The sequence below is a fragment of the Cupressus sempervirens genome, chromosome 3 (assembly GCF_028749045.1).
Source record: "Cupressus sempervirens isolate cs-2001-9-10 chromosome 3, ASM2874904v1, whole genome shotgun sequence".
NCBI classification, from domain to species: Eukaryota; Viridiplantae; Streptophyta; class Pinopsida; order Cupressales; family Cupressaceae; genus Cupressus; species Cupressus sempervirens.
In genome coordinates this window covers 318,661,026-318,684,369 of record NC_143120.1, presented here as the reverse complement: position 1 = coordinate 318,684,369, position 23,344 = coordinate 318,661,026, and positions in this window count along the sequence as shown.

Here is a 23,344-nt window from a genome sequence, read left to right as displayed (position 1 = left end):
ACCATTATCCAATGCCTACAATTTGATTAAGTTCTATACAATGCCCTTAGAATTAATTGAAAATAGTTGAATAATGATGATCATATGAATGTTTGGTCCCAAGTTAGATGGTAGTGTCAACATTTTTTGCTAGACTCACTTATCCTCCTAGAGAAATTATTAAATAAGTTAAATTTAAATGAATTATAAAAATACAAATTATCAAAAAGGTTGCTCAGAGAACTTAATACCATGGATGGTACTAAGCTACCTCTAACTCACCAACGAAAACACAAAATTTGCTTCATATTGTACCACACTACTTACAACCAACACCAAACCTCACACAAGATCACCAACAAATTATTCATCTAGGTTAATCTAAACAAACTATACACATTAAATTAAAGATGACATAATAAGATAACAAATACATGAGTTTATACTAACATTAAAGCTCACAACTAGCACACATGCTTACACACACATACATCCATGTGGAATAGTTAAGAACTCCATCCCTAGTCCAAATTACATCAGGACTAAGGTCATGCAAAATAATTGATAAGGTCTTTAGGGGATATGACACCACCCAACTCCATCTCTCCCTCTATCTCTATATCTCCCTAAGTTATCTAGGTTTTGTTTTACTTGTTTTTGGATCCCATAAGTGGATGCATAGTTGTGTTGTAGCTATTGCTTCTATTTTAAAACTTTCCTAGGCAAATGGCATGCACATTTGATTGCAAAAGCTAGACCAAAATTTATCTTAATTAACTACCCAAGCCTCTTGGAGGTACCATGTAAACACCAAGGTCCAATTGTTAGTTAATGTTTCATTTCTTGGAGAGCTAGAGTGCATAGTCGTCACTTGTGGCTTGACATGCTATTGTTTCCTTCATCTCCTACTCATTGGATGTACAACTGATACTTAATATTCCACATCCTTTTGAGTTTGACTAGTAGCTCTAGACATAATCAACTTGATTGATTTCTTATTGATTGATGTAGATTGGATAAGTAATACTTGAACTACTTGACAACTAGAACATACAATTGACCCCACTTCTCATTTTCATATAGTGTACATTTTCCATAGAGAGCTCAAATGGATAGATACTTTTTGACATACAATTAACCCCACTTCTCATTTTCATAGAATGTACATTTTTCCCATAGAGAGCTAGAATAGATAGAGACTTTTTGACAACTTGTCCCACATCTCCTACTCCTAGAATTTCCAATAGATAATACATATTTCACATGTTAGAATTTATAATAAATAATTCATATTTCACATGTTTGCGACTAAAAATAGTACTGGTGGACATAGGACTAGTCAATATACATTTTGTAACTAATACTTCAGTACTTGATAATTAACTTTTAGTACATGTGGCCAGGCATACCATCCCACCTCTCCCATTCTATAGAATTTATATTTGATAATTAACATTCACCCACTTGAGAATTAGAATAATAGCTCTAGACATGTACTTGTTAGTCCCTGCCTTATATAAGGCAAGGAACTAATGTTCCCATTTGCCCCCCTTCTATTAATTTATGTCAAACAAATCAAGACATACTCCAAAGTTTTGTAAAGTTCGATTAAAAAAATCTATTTTCACATACTAATTCTTTTTTTGATTGATCCCTTGGGAATTTCCTGGGGTTTATTCTGAATTTTAGTGAATAGAAAATTTGAATATTTTAAGGCTGTGCTCTGAGGAAGTTTCGAGAGTGCCTTTCTCTCCACTGATCTGAGGAAGTTTCGAGAGTGCCTTTCTATCCACCGACCTAAGGCGATCCTAGCATGCTTAAGTAGGCTTGAGAGAAAATCCACCATCAATTGCAGCCTTAGTTTACTATATCCGTTCTCTTAGCATATCGTACATCCATTTTCTTCATCTGTGATCACTTCTCTTCCACCGCCACAGAGAACTTTTGATCTGGGCCCAAGCTCTCATTATGTCCAATATTAAAAATGCTCTAATCTGCAATGGTTCACAAAAGACATGGAAGTTATGCCGACAAATACATTGATGGCCATACGGCCAGGTGGGCTTACTGCAAATCCTGCAAACGTGGAGCATATTCTCAAGACCAAGTTTGAAAATTACCCAAAGGGAGACCACTTCATCTTTCTTCTCCATGATTTCTTGGATCGACGTATTTTCAGTGCCGACCGGGAGCTGTGGAAGATGCAGAGGAAGACAACAAGTTACGAGTTTAACACCAAGTCCCTCAGAAGCTTCGTGGTGGAGATGGTACAATAAAACTTTACTATAAATTGACAATTCAATTGAAACTTGAAAATTAATTAATAAATTGATATATTAATTATAATATAATATTATAAATTAATATGTCAAATATAATTTTGATTAATTTTTGAAATATATTTAAAAATAATATTTATTTCTAATAAAATAATTCATTGAAAATCTAAAAACAAAATTTATGAATTAATTCTAATATAAAAAAATTAAATTTTCAATGCTTATAAAATCTAAATATATTTAACAATTATATAATAAATTTGAAGCTATTGTACAGTATAAACTCAAACTAAAATGGAGTCTAACCATCTTTATAGTTTCTATTTCTGATATTTATTCCTTTTCATTATTCCCACCTTTATAAGGCAGGGACTTCAGCTCTACAAGAACTCTTGGTTGATATTAGATGCACATTTAACAATATTTATTAATTAATTAAAACTTTTAATCTTAAATTTTAATTAATTGATAAGTTGAACAGACAGTGAGTTCGGCTTTGGACAGATGGGATTAGCTGGAGACAATATTTTCGCTAGACTCTGCTTGTGTTTTTATTGAAAAAAATTACCATAACGTGCTGCACCTGATTTCGGAAGTAAACATCTTGACTACTTTACTATCTTTAATTCCAACCAACAAACACTCTCACTTGTCCAACACTCTAATATGACGTTGCCTTTCATTTGATGTTTTCAACGAGTTATTAATTGTCAAAAACTAATTTATTTAAAATATTTTATCAATTTAATGAGCCATGTACATTAGATTTTATATAGTAATACACTTTTTAACGAGTCATGTACATTATATTTTATGTAGTAATACACTTTTTAATGAGTCATGTAGATTAGATTTTTATGTAGTAATACACTTTTCAACAATAATTAGGTTATTCAAATGTTTCTATTTACAATAGTTTATTTTGAAACTATTATACATTATAATAATAAATATATGATTTGTAAAATTATACATTAATAGTTAAGTTATAAATATGGTATATATTTAAAATTTAGTTTATAACTATGTATTTAATTTTTATTCAAATAAACTACTGAAATCTGGATTAATTATTATTATGTATTGAAATTAATTCTTATATGAGAGACTCAAAAGTTATTGTTGTGTTGTAAGCTCTTGCTAAAGAATAATATATGACTAGCTTATATATACCTCTATATATATTACGCCGAGAGTAATCGTATTCGAGGCGCCTATTTTCATTTAATCCCAAGGTTATTTTAATCACAGTTGGATTTATGAAAATAAAATTGGATTTATGAAAATAAAAATAGGCGTAATATATATAGAGGTATATATAAGCTAGTGGCAATCGTGCCGCAACAGGAAAAGTATTTTTAAATTTTTTTCTATTTTTTTAAGGTTAGTGATGAATTATTTATTTCTTTTTAAATACAATTGTATAAACTTAATGTAAAAATGTAATAGTGTAAACTTACTATAAAATCATTCTTGAATACATATTTTTTTAATTCTATATATGGTGTTTATTTGCATCACTTTAATTTAGTTTTATTTTAAGCATATTGTTACGTAAAATGTTATATTGAAGAGTAGAGTTATAGTTAGGGTCAGGGTTAGTGTTAGGGTTGGGGCTATTGTTAGGGTTTGAGTTATGGATAGGGTTAGAGTTACGGTTAGGAATAGAGTTACAATTAGAGTTAGGATTAGTATTAGGGTTAGGGCTAGGGTTATTTTTAGGATTACGAATCTTGTTAGGGTTATAGTTAGGGTTAGGTTTAGAATTAGAGTTAGAGTTAATGTTAGGATTAGGGTTAGAATTTGAGTTACAAATATAGTTGGGGTTAGAATTAGAGTTAGGGTTAGGGTTAAGGTAAGGGCGAGGGTAAGAATAAGGGTTTAGGTTAAAAATATAGTTAGGGTTAGGATTAGAATTAGAGTTAGGGTTTGAGTTAGAGGTAGAGTTAGAATTGGAGCTCGAATAAGGGCTAGAGTTAGAGTTGAAATTAGGGTTATAATTAGGGTTAAAATTAGGATTAGGGTTACGGTTAAAATTAGATTTATGATTAGAGTTAGAGAAAGGGTTAGTTTTAGGGTGATGGTTAAGGTTAGGTTTATATTTAGAGTTAGGGTTTTATATAGAGTTACATTAGGGTTAAGGTTAGGGTAAGGGTTTGAGTCGGGGTTAAGGTTAGGGTTAGGGTTAGGGATATGGTTTTTGTCTAGATTAAAGTAAGGGTTAAGGTTAGAGTTAGAGTTTTGAGTCAAGGTTATAGTTAGAGTTAGGGTTAGGTTACGGTTTTAGTGAAGGTTAAACTAAGGATTAGGGTTAGGATTAGAGTCTAATTATGGTATAGTTAGATTTACAATTAGGGTTATATTTAGGGTTAGAGTTAGGGGTAGAATTATGGTTTAAAAAAGTAATTTTCTTTTTGGCATATTGTAATGTAAAATGTTATAGTCAAACATAGATATATGGTTAGGGAAAAAGTTATCATTATAGTTAATGTTAACCTTAGGATAAAATAAGGGTTAGGGTTAGCATTAGGGTTAGGGCTGGAGTTAGGGTTAGGGTATGAGTTATGGTTAAGGTTAGGGTTAGAGTTATGGTTATTGTTAAGGTTCAAATAGAGTTATGTTTATGGTTAAGGTTAGGGTTAAAGTTATGGTCATAGTTAAGGTTAGGGTTAGAGTTATGGTTATAGTTAGGTTTAGTGTTATAGTAAGGTTAGGGTTAGGGTTTGAGTCAGGATTAAAGTAAGGGTTAGGGTTAGAGTCCAATTATGGTAGAGTTAGATTTAGGGTTAGAGTGAAGGGTTAGAGTTATGCTCATGGTTAAGGTTAGGGTTAGAGTTATGGTTATGGTTAGGATTAGGGTTAGGGTTATTATAGGGCTCAAGTTAGGGTTATTGTAGGGATAGGGTTAGGGTTTGAGTTAGGGTTAAAGTTAGATTTAGTATTAGGGTTAGGGTTTTAGTTAGGATTAAAGTTAGGGTTAGGGTTAGGGTTAAAGTATAGTTATGGTAGAGTTAGATTTAGGGTTAAAGTTAGGGATAGAGTTATGTTTATGGTTAAGTTTGGGGTTAGAGTTATGCTCATGGTTAAGGTTAGGGTTAGACTTATGGTTATGGTTAGGGTTAGGGTTATAGTAGGGCTAGGGTTAGGGTTAGGGTTAGGGTTAGAGCTTGAGTAAGGGTTAAGGTTCTAGAGTTATGGTTAGGGAAAAGTTTTCAGACAAGATTAAAGTTAGGGTTAGGGTTATGGTTAGACTCTAATTATAGTAGAGTTAGATTTAGGGATAAATTAATGTTTATGGTTAAGGTTAGTGTTCAGGTTAGGGTTAGGGTTAGAGTTAGAGTTAAGTTTAGGGTTACGGTTAGAATTATGCTTAGGGTTAGTGTTAAGGTTAGGGTTAGGGTTAGAGTTAGAATTAGGGTTAGCATTAGGATGAAAATTAGGGTAAGGGATAGGGTTTGAATTAGAGTTAGGGTTCTTGTTAGGGTTAGGTTTACAATTAGAGCTAGAGTTATGGTCAAGGTTAGAGTTACAGTCAGGGTTAGAGTTAGAGTTAGGGCTAGGGTTAGGTTTAAAATTAGAGATAGATTTGGGATTAGGGTTAGGGTTAGAATTAGGGTTAGAAATATAGTTAGGATTAGAGATAGAGTTAGGGTTAGGGTAAGGGTAAGAATTAGGGTGAGGGTTAGAATTAGGGTTACAAATATAGTTAGGGTTAGAGTTAGAGATAGAGTTAGAATTAGAGTTAGAATAAGGGTTGGAGTTAGAGTTAGGGTTATATTTAGGGTTAGAATTAAGGTTAGGATTAGAATTAGTGTTAGAGTTAGGGTTATGGTTAGGGTTAGGGTTATGGTTAGGGTTAGCATTAGGGTTAGGGTTAGGGTTAGTGTTAGGGTTATGGTTAGGATTAGCATTAGGGTTAGGGTTACAATTAGAGTAAGAGTTAAAATTAGAGGTAGTGTTAGTGTTCATGTTAGTATAAGAGTTAGAGTTAGAGTTAGGGTTCAAGTTAGAGTTAGAGTTAAAGTTAGAGATAGAGTTATGATCAGGGTTAGATTAGGGTTAGGGCTAAAGTTACTTGATTAGATTTAGGGTTAGGGTAAGAGTTAGGGCTAGGATTAGGATTAGAATTAGGGTTAGTGTTAGAGTTAGAGTTATATATAGTGTTAAGGTTAGAATTAGGGGTAGGTTTATAGTCAAAGTTAGGGTTAGGGTTAATATTGGGGTTAGGGTTACAAAAAGAGTCAGAGTTAGATTTAGGGTTAGAATTAGGGGTAGGGTTAGAATCAGGGATAAAGTTAGAGTTGGAGTTAGGGTTAGAGTTAGAGTTAGATTTAGGGTAAGAATCAGGGTTGGAATTAGGGTTAGGATTAGAATTAGCATTAGAGTTAGAGTTAGGCTTAGAATTAGGGTTAGGGTTAGGGTTAGGGTAAGAATTAGAGTTAGAGTTATAGTTAGGGTTAGAGTTAGGAATAGAGTTATAGTTAGGGTTAGAAGTTAGAGCTAGAATTGGGGTAAGGGTTAGAATTAGGGTTAGAGTTAGGGTTATATAGGTTCGGGTTAGGATTAGCGGTAGAATTAGAGTTACAATTAGAGTTAGAGTTAGAATTAGGGTTAGGGTCAGAATTAGGGTTACAAATATAATTAGGGTTACAGATTGAGTTAGAGCTAGACTTAGGGTAATGGTAAAAATTAGGGTTAGGGCTAGAATTAGGGTTACAAATAAAGTTAGGGTTAGAATTAGGGTTAGGGTTAGGGTTAGATTTAGAGGTAGGATTTGAGCTAGAGTTAGAGTTAGAATTAGAATTAGAACAAGAGTTGGAGTTAGAGGTAGGGTTAGAATTAGGGCTAGGATTATGGTTAGCATAAGGGTTATGGTTAGAGTTAGGGTTAGCATTAGGGTTAGGGTTATAATTAGTGTTAGTGTTAGTGTTAGTGTTAGTGTGAGTGTTAGAGTTAGAATTGGGGCTAAAATTGAGGCTAGGGTTAGGGTTAGGGTTAGGGTTAGAATTAAAGTTAGAGTTGGGGATCAATTTAGAGTTAAAGTTGGAGATAGAGTTGGGGTTAGGGTCAGATTTAGGGTTAGGACTGGAGTTAGGGTTAGATTTAGAGTTAGATTTAGATTTAGATTAGGTTTATGATTAGAATTAGGGTTAGGATTAGAGTTAGAGATACATATAGTGTTAGGGTTAGGATTAACATTATATATAGTGTTAGGTTTAGGATTATGGGTAGGATTAGGGTTAGAGTTAGGGTTAGTGTTAGGGTTACAATTAGAGTTAGTGTTATAATTATACTTAGGGTTAGAGTTAGAGTTAGAACTAGGGTTAGAATTAGGGGTAGGGGTAGGGTTAGGGTTAGAGATAGAGCTGGAGTTAGAATGAGGGTTAGATTTAGTGTTAGAATTAGTATTAGAGTTAGAATTAGAGTTAGAATTAGAGTTATAGTAAGGCTTAGGGTTAGGGATAGAATTAGGGTTAGGGTTAGGGTTAGAATTAGCATTAGATTTAGGATTATAAAGGGTTACGGTTAGGGTTAGGGGGAGGATTAAAGTTAGAGATAGAGTTAGAGTTAGAGTTAGAGTTAGGGTTAGGGTTAGGGTTAGGGTTAAAATTAGAATTATCTAGTTAGAGTTAGAGTTAGAGTTAGGATTTATGTTATTATTGCAGTTAAGATAATTTTTGGGTTACTAATCATATTATAGCTGAGTTAGAGTAAGAGTTAATAACTACAATCAATTAAGATATTAATGGGTTATTAAAAGTTATTATAGCTGGGTTAACTGGTTAATATTATTACTACAGTTAAGATAATTTTTGGGTTACTACAATCATATATAGAGTAAGAGGTAGAGTTAGGATCCAAGGTTTACAATTTCATTTATATGACACTCAGTGTTATGGTTAGGGTTAATAAGTGGTTAAATGTTACACTAAAATAAGGGATAGGGTTAAGGGAAGTATGAGATTTAGGTGTAGTGTTGGAGTATTTGGAGTACAACTATGGTCAAATTTTGGATATATGTTATACAAATGATTCGAATAGTGGAAAAATTAATTCATGAAAGGGAAGTTATGAGTCCCAACACAACAATTCAAATGATGTTAAAAGTGTGAAAGAATATATAAGAGTCAATTTTATGAAAATTATTTCTTGATGATGATGTGAGAACATTATATATGGTTGAATTTTTAATAATGCTAATGCAATTTTTATTGCAATAATTAAGAATTGTAATAAAAAAATATCCCTATCATTAAGGAATCTATTTAGACTTATGATTTTCTTTCTTAATTAATATATTTAGTAGCCACATCCATTGAAGAAATTTTTCATACAAAAATAAATTTATTTTGTCTTGTTCTCTTCTCCATGAAAGTTACATTGAACAATGGGGAAATAAAATTGCCAATACAACTAATTAGAAGTAAAAATTTGAAATTGGAGACAAGAATGAACTATATATAAAAAAATATATTTTTGTGATGGTCTAAATACATGGCACATTCTTCAATGATTAGGATTCTTTTGTGCCCGTTATTTGAACAATGATTGTGAAATACTTCTTTCATCATTGAGGGAAACCCATCCACTTTTGTAGATGTGTCACACAGAAATTTTTATGCATCTTCCATATGCATTTCTTCCATTTCCTCAACATAGTCAATTGGAAATATTACTTCTCTACAACTTTAATAATAGTTGCGTGTGCCTCTTTAATTATTTTTATGCATTTGTCAAACTCAATCTCGAAGAAATCATTTGAGATCATTGAAGTAGTTAGGTTCTAGTATCCAATAGTGTTTGATTCTCTATTCGAGGTATCCATAACTCAAATAGTAACCTACAAACTTATAAACAAAAATCAACATATGGAAATAATCATAATGAAAAAATATTAATAGTTAACATAAATTCTTCAAATGAATAATGTTCAAAATAACATAAATAAAAATCAAAACTATTTCAAATGAAATAGTTAGATTGTAATGTCTGAAATATGGTGGCATTGTCTTCCACTTTTCAAACATTACAAACATAAATATTAATAAAAATTTATATATAGTATAAAAAAATTTAAATAAAACACATATATAACCTAATTAAATAATGACAAAATATAAACTAAATATATGATTCGTTTATTTTAAGTTAATCACTAACTTTAATAAAATACAAATTTTATTGATAAGGTGACCTTCTTGTGCACATCAACAATTAAATTTAATTATGAAACATTAAAAATATAAATATTTTGAAACATGCAAATATAAAACTATTATGAAACACACAAATCTAAAGCATGGAAACCAAAAGTATTTTGAAATATGCAAATCTAAAACTAATGTAAAACATGGAAATGTAAAACTAAATTGAAGCATGCACATTAAAAATCTACAAAAGAAATGTATTATCAAATATCTAAATCAAATAGTTTTTGAATCTTAAATCTAAATCAAACATACAAGGCTAAACTATATGGAACTTTAATCTACTCCTGTTCAAATACTCTAATTGCTGCAATAATCTCCATCTCTTCCTCCCTGCAAAAACACAAAATGAAAATGAAATGAGGAGACTTTGTTTTATACTTTATGAGAGGACCCTCATATCCCCTAATAGATGTCCTTTGACATTCCATGAATTTGTTTCAAATTCCCCCACTCCTCACAAAAAATAAGCATGAATGTGCATGCAAAAATATATTTAACAAAAAGAAAATGTTTTATATTTAAAATTTTAATTAAGTTATTTCACCCCTATTTTCTTGGGTTCTATTTTTTTGGCCTTATTTAGGTTCTATTATTTTGGCATCCATTTGGCTTAATATTATTTTGGCTAGCTATTATTTTGAGAATTTTATTTTATTTTATAATTCAATAATGATAAAATATTTACTAAATATATGATTTACCTACTTTAAATACATCATTAACTTTAATAAAATATAAATTGTATTGATATGATGGCATTCTCATCTAGATTAATGATAAAATTATGCTTTGAAACATGAAGATATAAATACTTAAAAATATGCAAATGTAAAACTATTGTGAAACATTCAAATCTAAAACATGCAAACCAAAACTATTTTGAAATATGAAAATCTAAAACTAATATGAAACATGCAAATGTAAAACTAATTTGAAACATGCACTTTTAAAATATGTAAATTAAAAGTATTATAAAATATATAAATCAAATGGATTTTGAATACAAATCTAAATCTAAATCAAACATGCAAGACTAAACTATGAAATGCAAGCCTAAATAGTTATGAACATAATTATAAATCTAAATGAAATTAATTAAAATTGAAATCTAAATCAAAGTAGAATATTATAAGTAATTTTTAATTTCAATTTACATCTACATCTAAATCTAAATGAAAATGTAAATAAAAAATAGAAATCTCACCTACAAAAATGTTACTCCAAAACTTTAATCTACTCCCATTCAAAAACTCCAATCTAATCCTCCAATAACCTCCACCTCTTCCTTCCTACAAAAATATAAAATGAAAATGAAATGAGTAGCCTTGGTTTTATAACTTCTGAGAGGCTCCTCATATCCCCCAACAGACGTCTCTTCACATTCCATGAATTTGTTTCAAATTCTCCCACTCTGCACAAAAATTAAGTATGAATGTGCATGCAAAATTATGTTTAACAAAAAAAAAAATCATATTGAAATTATTTCGCTCCAATTTTTTTGAGCCCTATTTTTTCGGGCCCTACTTTTTTGGGTCTTACTTTTTTGAGCCCTAGTTTTTCAGGACCTATTATTTTGGGCCTATTATTTCGGCCTTCATTTGGCTTCCTATTATTTCGGCCAGCTATTATTTCGGGAGTTCTTTTTTAATATTTAATTTGGAAGTTTGTAACCACTCCCAATTTTTTATTGATGAAGAATCTTTTTTGGCATATTCTCGTGCTGGGTATTTGTGTTGTGATTGTATAGAACGCCTCTCGACGTAACAACGCCTTGGACAAAACATGGGCAGAGGAAGAAGGTAAAGTTGAGATATTTAGGCATTTTGAGAAGAACGATTCTTCATGGTTCTGAAGAAAGATTTGCCCAATAACACCGATGGCTTGTTCTAAAGATGATTTTACTTGACTTCATAATGAATTTCCATTTTTCATATGGAAATGTAGTTTTAATTGCTAGATCAAATGAGAAGATTCATATTTAACGTTTCCTTTTACATTGGTGGATTGGAAATGTTCAATTTAATATATAAATCGAACATCATCACTAAAATTGTAGGCTCTTTTAAGAATGAAAATGTAGAATAGAAGTGAACGATTCATTTTGATTAATGATATTTTTGGACTTTTTTCGCACCTCATGCTCCACTATCTTAGTACATTTCGAATCGATACTCATTGAACGACTTACAATAATCAACTTTCTCGATGATCTACCTTTAGCCTTTGTAAATATGCCCTTGTGGATTATATGTAAAGACTGTCCCTGCAAAACCAATTCCACATCAGCCATCTCCATAAAATGCAAAAAGTTCAATGAGAGTCAAAGTCTTTTGAATATTGACTAGTCAACATTAATTGATTAACTATTATTAACATTAACAAAAAATGATACCACACATATATGCTCATATTTAAAAGAAATTGTAAATTTGTTACTAGATTACTAATACCAGATACGAGGTGGTCTAACCATTACATCCAAGTTGAAATGAGCTCCAAAACCTATCACTAAACACAAGGGTGAGAATATTGTAGGAGTGCTTTACCACCCTACCACGAAGTTGTTAAGCTTCCTTGGAATCTTTTCTGACATGAATGATACCCAGCTTGAAAAAAAGATAGTCTAAACAAGTAAACCTTAGAGGAGTAATAGAATCATGCTACACAAATAATGTCAAGAACATTAATTAGTTAACTAGATAACAAAATAACATTTTCTTAGTTATCACTTCAGTTTCACAGTTCCTTCTCTATCATTTATAGTATGTAAAACATAACAAGGTTTATCCATCATTTAGTTCAATATACCCATCCAAAAACAAGGATAAAACTATAAAGTCTAATAATCATGGATCAGTTACTTACAACATCTTATCTCATCTCAAGAAAGAAATTTAATCCAACCTCCAAAAAGGAATACAAGTACTACCATCAATTTTATATTGACACATGTTATAAATACACACATATTAAGCCAATCACATAGATAATAATGAAACTCTTTCTCCATCAATAAATATTCCTAGTATGTTATCTCATAAAACATAAATACACAAGATGGTTAAGAATGGCACCATTACTTTCCATTCATCAAGAGATCATATTCTTTTCCACAACTTATAGATTCTATATATAATGTAGGAAGCAAGGAAAGATGCAATAATGCCTTTGTCTATCACATATGCATCTTGAATTGATCACATCTATGTAACATGATAATTTAAAGGTCATCAACCTTCCATGAGTTACCAGTTTCTTAAAATAGTTAATAAAGTCATGGTAAATTAAATGTTGAATAAAACTTACCTCTAGATCATTTATAATAGGATGGCCATGTAATTATTATTTTACAAAGGAACTCTTAAGTGCCCAAACTAAATTTAGCAGCCAACTCAAGTAAAAAAAAAAAGACTTTCATACTTAGCCAAAACCACCAATGAGTACAATCAAAATTCAATAAGGTCATACGAGGTGTTGATAATATTTTTTTCCAATTTCAGTAGGCTTCAATAATTCATAATTCTAAAAGAGAGAAACTACTTATTGCTTAGCTCAATGCAATTACTCAAATCTATGACTTTAATGTGGGACTTGTTGACATTCACATACCAGGAACATTCTCATAAGACTATATTTATGTATAATTAGTCTATCCAAGGGATCCAAAAGAATTCACCTAAAGTTTTACTATATATGCCAACCAATTTTTTTATTTTTTATTTTTATCATGAAAGATAAACCATTCATATCAAACACATAGTAGCAAAAGCAATAACATACAATCAACTATAAGCATACATAACATGTTACTTTCCTTAAGGGATCTCGAGACATTAAGTCACATTTAATCTAATTAATACTAAGTCTAACAACTACCACATCTGCATGAAAGAATAGTTAAAGGTCCACAATCCATAATATACATTTGTTCCAAATGCCTCTTGGCAATTAAATTCAAAATGCTCAATCACCCACTATAGATGTCACAGGGTATGAAAAGCTTAAAAGATTAAACATATGTAAGAATAAAGATACATCATCATCATTGAATCCATTATACAAGTGCAATAAAGTAAATGAAACCATTAACATACATGATACATCTATCCATCAATAAAGATATAACAACCATCATAAAAGATATCCATCCATCATAAAACACAACTAAGTGCATGGTTCCTCCCAACCATCAATAGCATCATTAGATCATCATGGGCCCTAGCCATCCCTCTGCATGTAACATCCCAAGTCACTGAAGAGATCATCGACATTATCATATTAGGGATGTCACTCCTAAAAGATACTACAACATATGCAGAAGGAAATCTAACATGCTACAACATACGCATAAAGAAATCTAACATGAAAGAATAAAGCATAAGATGATCTTACAAAGTAGATAACATCATCTATCACATCCTAATCACCAATATAAAGAAACATGTCAGTAAATATATCCATCATAAGATCCAAAAATAGAATGAAGATAAATGCCAACAAAGAATACTCCAACCACAGTGTCTACAGATGGATCTCAAATGGTAAGAGTGATAAAGCACTACCACCCGACCACATGGAACCTAAATGGCCCACTCCCACCATGCTGAGGAGATAGTCTCAAGTCCCAAACAAGATATTAAATCACATAACACAAATACTCTCTAAGTTCATGAATCCTAAATGTACACTAACTCAAAGGTTCCATCATAAAGGGTCGACCCCTATACCTAGAGGCACAATAATGAAATGTAGGAAACCTACTATGTAAGTGAGAAATTGTCATCGCATGAATCATGCTAGAGTTACCCTAATAGTCTCTCAATAGACCTTGGCCCCCTAATGATCCCTATGTGGCCACTAGTATCCTCTTGTACTAACGAGGCATACTACGGAATGTAAGGTCCCACCTAAGCATTCTCTCTACTCCCATCCTAGTCTGTACTAGCACTCGAGGCATGGCCAAGAACATAAAATTATCTTATTAGGTTCATTTTAATCCCCATTTAGTGTAAATGTTTTCACTTATTAAATAACTTACAATGAGTTACCCTGGCAGCCACTTAGGGCCCCGATCCCCATTGCAAGCTACTTCTCGACACTACAAGTAGATAACCTACCCTAGGCTCAATAGAAGCACAAATCCATAATCACATAAAATCACCTCAGTCCTGAGCAAGCGATTGGAAAGCATCAAAAGATAATCCACAATAAGAACATCAAATCTCTATGAGCAATTGAAAAGCATCAATTGATAATCATGACCACAACAGTTCTCTATTGGCAACTAAAGGTATCAATGATAATCACAATATCCATCGCCCCTCATCGAGCAACTATATAGTATTCCAAAATAAATCTCAATATCCATATCAATGGTAAATCACAACATCCATTGGTTCTCAACAAGCAACTATAAGGAATCTCAAAATAAAACTGATTGAAGACTCCAAAATGGTCGAGTCAAAACATGTCACAACATGACAACATTGAGAATAAATCAACAATTTAGTCCCATCATGGAAACTATAAAGTAACCCAAGTATAACTGATCTATGACTCAAAAATGGTTAAGTCAAGTATCTCAAATACATACACCTCAGCTTCACACAAGAAGACTGGAAAGCAATAACAATTAGTAAATACAAACATCTCATAGAGCATACCATCATATTACCATGGTTGAGATTTTAAAAAGATTGAGATCAACATCAGCATGACATCACAAACACATAACCCCCAAGCCTCTGGTAAACATCCTAATTGGTCAACACTCTAGAACCACCCAAACCCCAAACATGGATAGCATAAAGAACAAGATACAAACACATATTTTAGTTTTCTTCCACAATCACATGGTTAAGCCAAATATTAGGTTTCAGTTTTCATTTCAAGTTCATTTCAAGAGTATAAGATTCTTCATTTAATTTCCAAGTCAACCCATTTATCTCTTCAAATTAGACAATTTTCTAAAATAATAGAAGATAATTATTTACTTATTCAAATAATTGAACTAGTTTTCATTGACTTTTAGATAAAATCATTCGCATTATTTCACTAAAAATCAATATTACTAATAATTAAATAAAACTTTGTCGATTCCAAGAAGTCTCCCATTATTCAACTTATTAGAATAATACTTATGAACTTTCAAATAATTAGTTTACAATTTCCTTTAAAAACTTCAAGAACAATCATTTATTTAAAATAATCTTCATTGATTTTAAGTAAAATCAATCTTATTAATAATTCAATTATTTAATTCCACTAAACACTTATTAATATTTCTTTTCTTTTAATTTGTCCTCATTTAAAAATCTATTTACTTAAATTGACTAATAATTAATTACACTTCTTTCTACTATTAACTAATCCTAATTAAATTAAATTTAATTAGATTAGTTAATAAATCATATAAAACTAATGCATAATAATAAAATTCTATTTTAATTCGAACCTAAACCCAAATCAATTTCTAAATCTTGATTCTACTAAGGAAAAATTGCAATAATATTTTTAATTCCCATAACTAGATGAAACAATATGCATACCCAAATTTCAAATTACAAAATTGAAGATTCATTCATAGAGAATTATTTAGACACACATAACAGACACAGTGAAGATAGGAAGAGAAAAAACATAATAAAATATGCGAAATAATTATGAGTGCCTACCTAGACACTGATGCTAATTCACTACACCTTAGAAAATTGTAGAGAAGCTCCTCCTCTTAGAACCTTCTCCTTTCCGAAAATTCCTTCCTTCTCCCAACATTCACAATTCCTCTAGGAACCGAAATGCCCACGTGACTAGAAGTGTTTGTAGAAGCATATGAGGATGTCCATACACACTAGGAGAGCCTATTTATAAAGGCCTCTAAGATGCATCTAGAATGTGTCTAGAAAGAACTAGGAGATAAGCATGACAACTAAGCACATTACTTCCATGATAAGAAGATAAAGATGATGAGGTGTCTAGAATGTTGTAGACACCATGTGCTCAAATAATGTGCTAACTCCTAAGTGTAGACAACACGTGCATAATTAGAGTGCAAACTCCTGTGTTGTCAACATGACAACTCACAAGAGTTCACATACTCCTATGTGAATAGATATTAAAATAATGCACATTACTTTATTTAATATTTTTTTTATTTATTTTTAATTTAATTTATTAATTTTAAATCTCATGCACTTATCATGTGGTCATGAAATTTTAATAAATTAATTTCTTTTCCACTTTTAAATTTATTTTCAAAACATAATTAATAAATAATTTATTAACTTAAATAATAATATTATTTAGCATTTATTTAAAAATGAACTTTAAATATATTATTATTAAATTAAATAAATATTATCACGTTCCAAATTTAAATTTATAACTTTTATCTTCAAAATTAATTCTTTTTATTTAATTTATTTCCTAATTAATTAAATAAAATTAACTATTAAAATATCATATTAATTTTCCATTTAATTAAATCATTAATTAAATCTTTTAATTATACTTAATTAATAGAAAATACACCAAAGACTCTCAAAGTAAAATATGAAAACCCATCATAGAAAAACACATACAAAATCAAACAAAGGGGTAATAATCATGAATTTTGTCATCTAACGCATTTAGAGGGTACATGACTCAGAAATGAAAATTAGGACAATTGGCTTAAAGGTTTGGGATTTGGACTTGAGAATTTATCTCCCCTCTCTTACCATTGAGATCATGTGATAGGGTACGCTCATTCTGGAAATTCAAGAAAGTCAATACTTGATACTTGCAACTTGCATAAAAATCCACACATGTACATACACAATTTATATACTAAGCTAAATAGGAAATGGTAGGAAGTGGTGCATCATGTACATCCCGACTAGCAGGTGACTACGACTCCCTTCCTTAACCACATCAGAAATGCCATACATAAAGAAAACATGCATGCCATACACATGCAAGTATGGGGTAAGTATCCATAAGAAAATACATATGATAATTTAAATCATCTAGCTAATCATCATTAATAACTGCAAATACTATAATAATCATCATGCATACATGAAATAAAAAGTACCAAGTAATCTCATCATACAATAAGCTGAATCTGAAACAATATCTGATAATTCTCAAAGTAATACTACTAATCACCAAACATAAAACTGGCCTAAAAGCATTTGGCAATGACAGCAAAATTTGAACTAGGGGCAGGCACTACACTATGTACAACATTGGGTTTTAATCCTATGATTTGCTCAATAGAAAAATACATATCATACCTTGTTCAACTGGTATTCATCTATATCAAACCCCTTTCATAGCCCAATTCAATTACAAAACACTAAAGAATACTCCATTTCAGTTTTATGACAACATGAAATACACATCTCAAGTTTTAATTCTAGTAGACAAACAAGAGTAGGATTTTGAGATCATTTCTTAACACAACACATAAAACATAGTTGTGCATTACCATATGACTTACTTTCATACTCGGTAAGAGAGTAACATTGAAGGAAGCCACAAAAGAATAATAGTGAGAAAACTCTACTACTAATTGAGATGGAAGGAAGATTTCAAGGTTTTGTTAACAATCATAACAACAACAACATTTCTAGACATTAGAATGAACTTAAGTTAGTGTTTTTTGAGTTAGAACAACCTTCCACATATTTTTTGTCAATGTCAATTTCAATTACAAATTAAACATGGCAGTGAGAAGGTTCAATTGACTACTCAAAAGATTTATATTTAACCCTTACATGACACTACTAATGCAATACATGTTAAACCACTATTAGATATGGCCTATCAAACCTTATGTGTTGTGATAGACCAACAAAAAGCTAGCGGTATACCATAAAACTAAACAAACCCCCAATAGCAAGCTAGGTGTTGTATAAGGTTTAATATACTTTACTTATCACAGGCTATGCTTATCAATCTTTACAATGTATCTACTTTAGGGAACACATCAACCTTGAGGAGGACTACAATGTAGATTTTAATTCATAGCTCCATCATAAGGATGAACACATCAAAGCAATTCACACACCATAATCTTTATCAATTTATAGAAAACCCACCCATTCTAAAAATAGATGACATAGTAACATGGAAAAAAATATGATTCAAATTAATTAAGGAACCTAGTAGAATTCGCTGATGCCCCTAATATTCATGTAGAATTGCTCTTTTCTCTAATGAAACTTGTTACCTCTTCCTCATTAGCTTTCTTGAACTCTCCCTTTAGCTTCTCAATTACGAGAATGAGTTTGCTATTAAGACTAATGTCCCATGACTTAATTTTGTTGACTTTATCTATCATTTTCAGCAAAAATTCCTCTGTATCTATCGAAATTAGTAGATACACTATGCTCAAAAGCAATCTATCATGCCACTCTAAAGAATTATAGTGATTTTCCTAGGAATCTATGACCACCATGTTAAGGTCAGACTAAAAAAAGAAAAGAAAATAAAACCCTTGATGTCTCACGTAGAGTGAGAAACACTAGTTATCACAGTTGCTACACATTGGGGCATTAAATGGTGGAAATGGTTTGTTGTCCTCCAAACCCGCTGGATGATCTTTGCCATGCTTTTAAACTCCCCTTATTAAGTTGTTGGTTCTTGTATATCTACAACTAACCCATTTTATTTTGCTAATGGTTCCTATCATTAATTTAGCTGCGTTAAAGTATGTTATAAATGTTATCTTAATTTTAACTAGGAAATCGCTTCATTTTCCCTCCACGTAGAGAGTGGGGTACCGATTTATTGGCATCAAATAAAGTGGGTTGTGACATTATATACCATCTTAATTTATTGTATGGGCTATATGCCATCTTCATCTAGGTTTATTGTGTCCCATCAATAGTTCTTTTGTTTATGCTAAGTTCTCATTTGTAATGTGAATAAATTGCTTTGTTAAATAACTCTCTCCTACAATAATATGAAGGATCAATGCTAATCCAAATCATATCAAGCTTTTGGTTCTAGCCATTCCATTTTTTTTGAAAGGGTTATTAATTTTAACAATAATACAATACTAGTCTATATAGTAACTATAAGGAAGCAAGTGTTTATTTGTTTCTTGTGTGCTATTTTTAATTCAGATTTTAAGTGCCGCAAACAATAGAAATGAGATGCTGAAACTAAATGTTGTTTTTAATAAATCTTAATCTTGTGTACGTAATCTACACTAGTGAAAGAGAAATAAAAATTGTTTCCTTTTACTGTCCTTGCTATGTTTTACAACTCAAATTTCTATTGGAAATAAATTATTAATAATATGGCATTATATTATATTTTCCTTCGAGAATTCTTCAGATTTTTTCATTATCCTTAAATGAGTGGATTAGTGAAATTTTTCAAAAGCAATTCAATGAAATATATGATACACATTAATGTTTCCTTTAACATGTCCTATTAATCTTGTAAACTTTTTTGATTTATCTATCTTGCAAATAATGTTTCTTAAGGTTATATATGGTATAGGTGAAAGGATTCAATATTTGAATGTATTTAATGTAAAATTTTTGTTACTATGATGAATACTTGAAATGTACCTTAGTTTTAGAAAAACCCAATCTTGTAATGTCCCATAAATTGGACTATAACTTTCAATTTATTTTTTGGCCATTTGTCTCACCTTTTTGGGGTAGTTTTGGACACCTTGCCAAAAGATATGTTGATGTGGCATCATATTTGATGGTGTGATCCTTAAACCTTAGTTATAACAAGGAGTCTTGTCAAATAAGTAATTGAAAAAAACTAGGAGCAATTTAAATATACCATGTCTAATTTTGAAAAGTGTGAAGTTAGGGTGCTCAGCTAGTAGGTCCTCTCCCTTAGCATTATTTATAATAAAAAAGTTACTTTGATGAAAAAAATTCTAACCTAGTAATAGATTTCCAAGCAATGTAGATTTAAGGTATAAGCTAAATTGAAACAAGGATTATTTTATTAGTTAAGATTAGTGTCAATCTTATTGGATAACAAGATATAAATATAAGTGAACTTTTACAAATAAGAGATTTCTTAGAAGATTTTCCTCCATTATATATGGATAAAAATAATTCTAATAAACTCACTCATTCACAATCCACCTCTCTATTTCATAGTCCTCATTTGATGAAAGAATGGAGTCTCTATCATAATAACACTAAAATAGAAATTAATTTTAGTAAATGTATAATATAGGAACTTTATTACATCACCACACAAAAATCATAACTCTACACACATCATAAAGCATAGTTAATAGTCATTTTTTTAATATAAAAAATACTATGGATGAAAGACTAGAACTATCAATTTGACCATCTAGTTTTTCCAAATGAATAACATTGGAAATAGAATAAACTTACATGTGTGTCTTTCTTATTGCTTTCCATCTAGAAAAAAATTACAGCTAATTAAAATTGACTAGCATAAACTTATTTTAACTTCAAAACACTTTTAGTGAAACTAATGGTGGGTGAAAAGAGGGCATTCTAATTGACAATGAGTGCATTCTAAAAATAAAGGTGTTCATATTTTTTCTTACTAGGTAAGGCTTTGGTTGAATAAACATTAATAGCCCTTCCACTTGAGTGCTATATAGAGATATGTTACATTAAGTCAATTATTGGTATGAGGGTTCAAATTGACTTAATTTCTCAATATTCTATCTTGGAGAAAAATAGATCTCACATATGAGAATCATGTATATTCTATAATCTATTATCAAAAAATACATGAGCCATTGAATAATCTCAAAAGATCACACTAAATATGCTACACTTTAACTTCATAGACACCACATTACTGTTGAGTTGTCATTTTGCACGATACTTAACGACAAGAATCCTTTCAGAATCCTCTCTTGAAAAGCTAATTGGAGGTTCAACTCCAAGGTTTTGGGTGATCTTGTGACCTACTGGAATCCGCTCAGTTGAAGATAAATGTGAATGTTCATAGGGAGGCCTTTGCTGGTTCAAAAACTTCAGATAAGATGTAGAATCCACTTACTATCAAAAAGAATAAAGCACATACAAAAAGAAACTATATTTTGTTTTGTATTTTCTAGTTTTTTATGAATGCAATTTAACAATGCAAATATATAAATTTCTAACTTAACCAAATGTTTGTAAAAGCAAATAATAACAAAGATAAGGTAACAAGAAGTTTAAGTAAATAACATGAAAAGTAAATCCTAATGGACATTAACTACAAAAACAACACGTTTGTGAGTTAATCCTTTGAAAAGATAAGTGGATTACCAATAAAAGTAGGAGCACTGATTCTCTTAATTCCAGTGATGCAATCGTTGATGGGGAATTTGGTAACCATATGATGTTTCACTTTTCATCAAATCGTGTGGCCATGGAAAGTGCGCTCATGCAAGACAAAAAGGTATGAAGGAACAATATGGTGATCTCTTCTCAAACTAGATACATCAATAGAATTTGTAGACCCATAGAAAATACTAGAATTAAAAGATCACACAACTAGAAACAACATAATAAACTTTTGGCTCAGTTACACTCTATGAACATATATTCACAAAATATAACACACTTAAGCAAGAATCACTATACTCCAAATGCAAGCACCAAAAGCATATATTATTGTAAAAATAACAACAGCTTGGAATACATGTTACATTCCTAAATTTATAAGAAATATTCTCCTCAATTTGTGTTGAGAGTGAGAGATATCTTTATGTAATCATATGCTTCTAAACTGATAAAACAAATCTATTTATGTACAAACTAACTATCCAACTAGTGCTAAGTAGGACTCCATCCATTTTTATATCATTAATTGGATGCATGAGCCTTTACATGTCATAAAAAAAAGAAAACATGAAAGAATAATAAGGAGAAAGCCTTTAGTTGAAGTAGAAGTGACTGAAAGTGCAAAAAATAGGAGCTTCGTCTTTACTAGGTGTCCATAGGAGTTAAACTACCGTCATAATGTGTTTTCAATGCATGGAAAGCTCTAAATTTAGAACTGGTAGTTAACTATTAGTGTACCTCTGAATTCCTCCAAAATTTCCAAAACTTTGCTGAAAAAGTGCACTTGTGCACCAACATACTTGGTGCACTTGTACAGTAGCAGACCTCAAAAGTAGGTTCCAAAAAATGCAAAATTTTATTAAGTGTCAAAATTGAAATTATGGCATTTGGTTTTTGTTCCCCTTTATACAAACGCTATGTCTGGGTATTTTCCCTTGAATTTCTTGATTATCTTAGTGACTTGAGCCACGTCTAGTATCTAAGATGTTATACTTGTCTTTTACTTTTTGTCTGTAGTTGCCCACTTCTATTCGAGTTTCTACAAAATCTGTGAGTTTCCCATCAAGCTCTAATAAAGCTTCTTCTATTCTAAATGCCTATCTGATATCTTCATCACTAGTAACCTCCTTAAAAGTCTTCCAAAATTTCTCAACTACTACCTCTACTAGTATCAATTTTTCCCATGTATCATCCTAAAAAATGTCCAATCACATGCATTACTATAGTGTTTCTTAGCTTCCAAAATTTGCTCTTGGGCTTGGTCCTTGAGCTTGTGAATCTCCACATGTAATGTTTCCATTACTTTATTCCCATCTGCAATATTTTCTATCCAATCATCTATTTTTTCTAATTCCTCAGTTGGATATACATCCGTCATCATCTGATACCTCTAGCCTTTACTTTTTTTGTAATGTCTTCAAATCTTTTCCCCATGTATGTATTTCATCCATAAGACCAAAATCTTGGTTCAAAATGGCTACTGGGCTATCCACATTCTCTTGCATAACATGTAATAACTTTATATTTCCTTGAATAATTAATAGAGCTTTCTCCTCAAAACTTTCCCTCCATTGTTGACAAGCTCTCAAAAATGGAT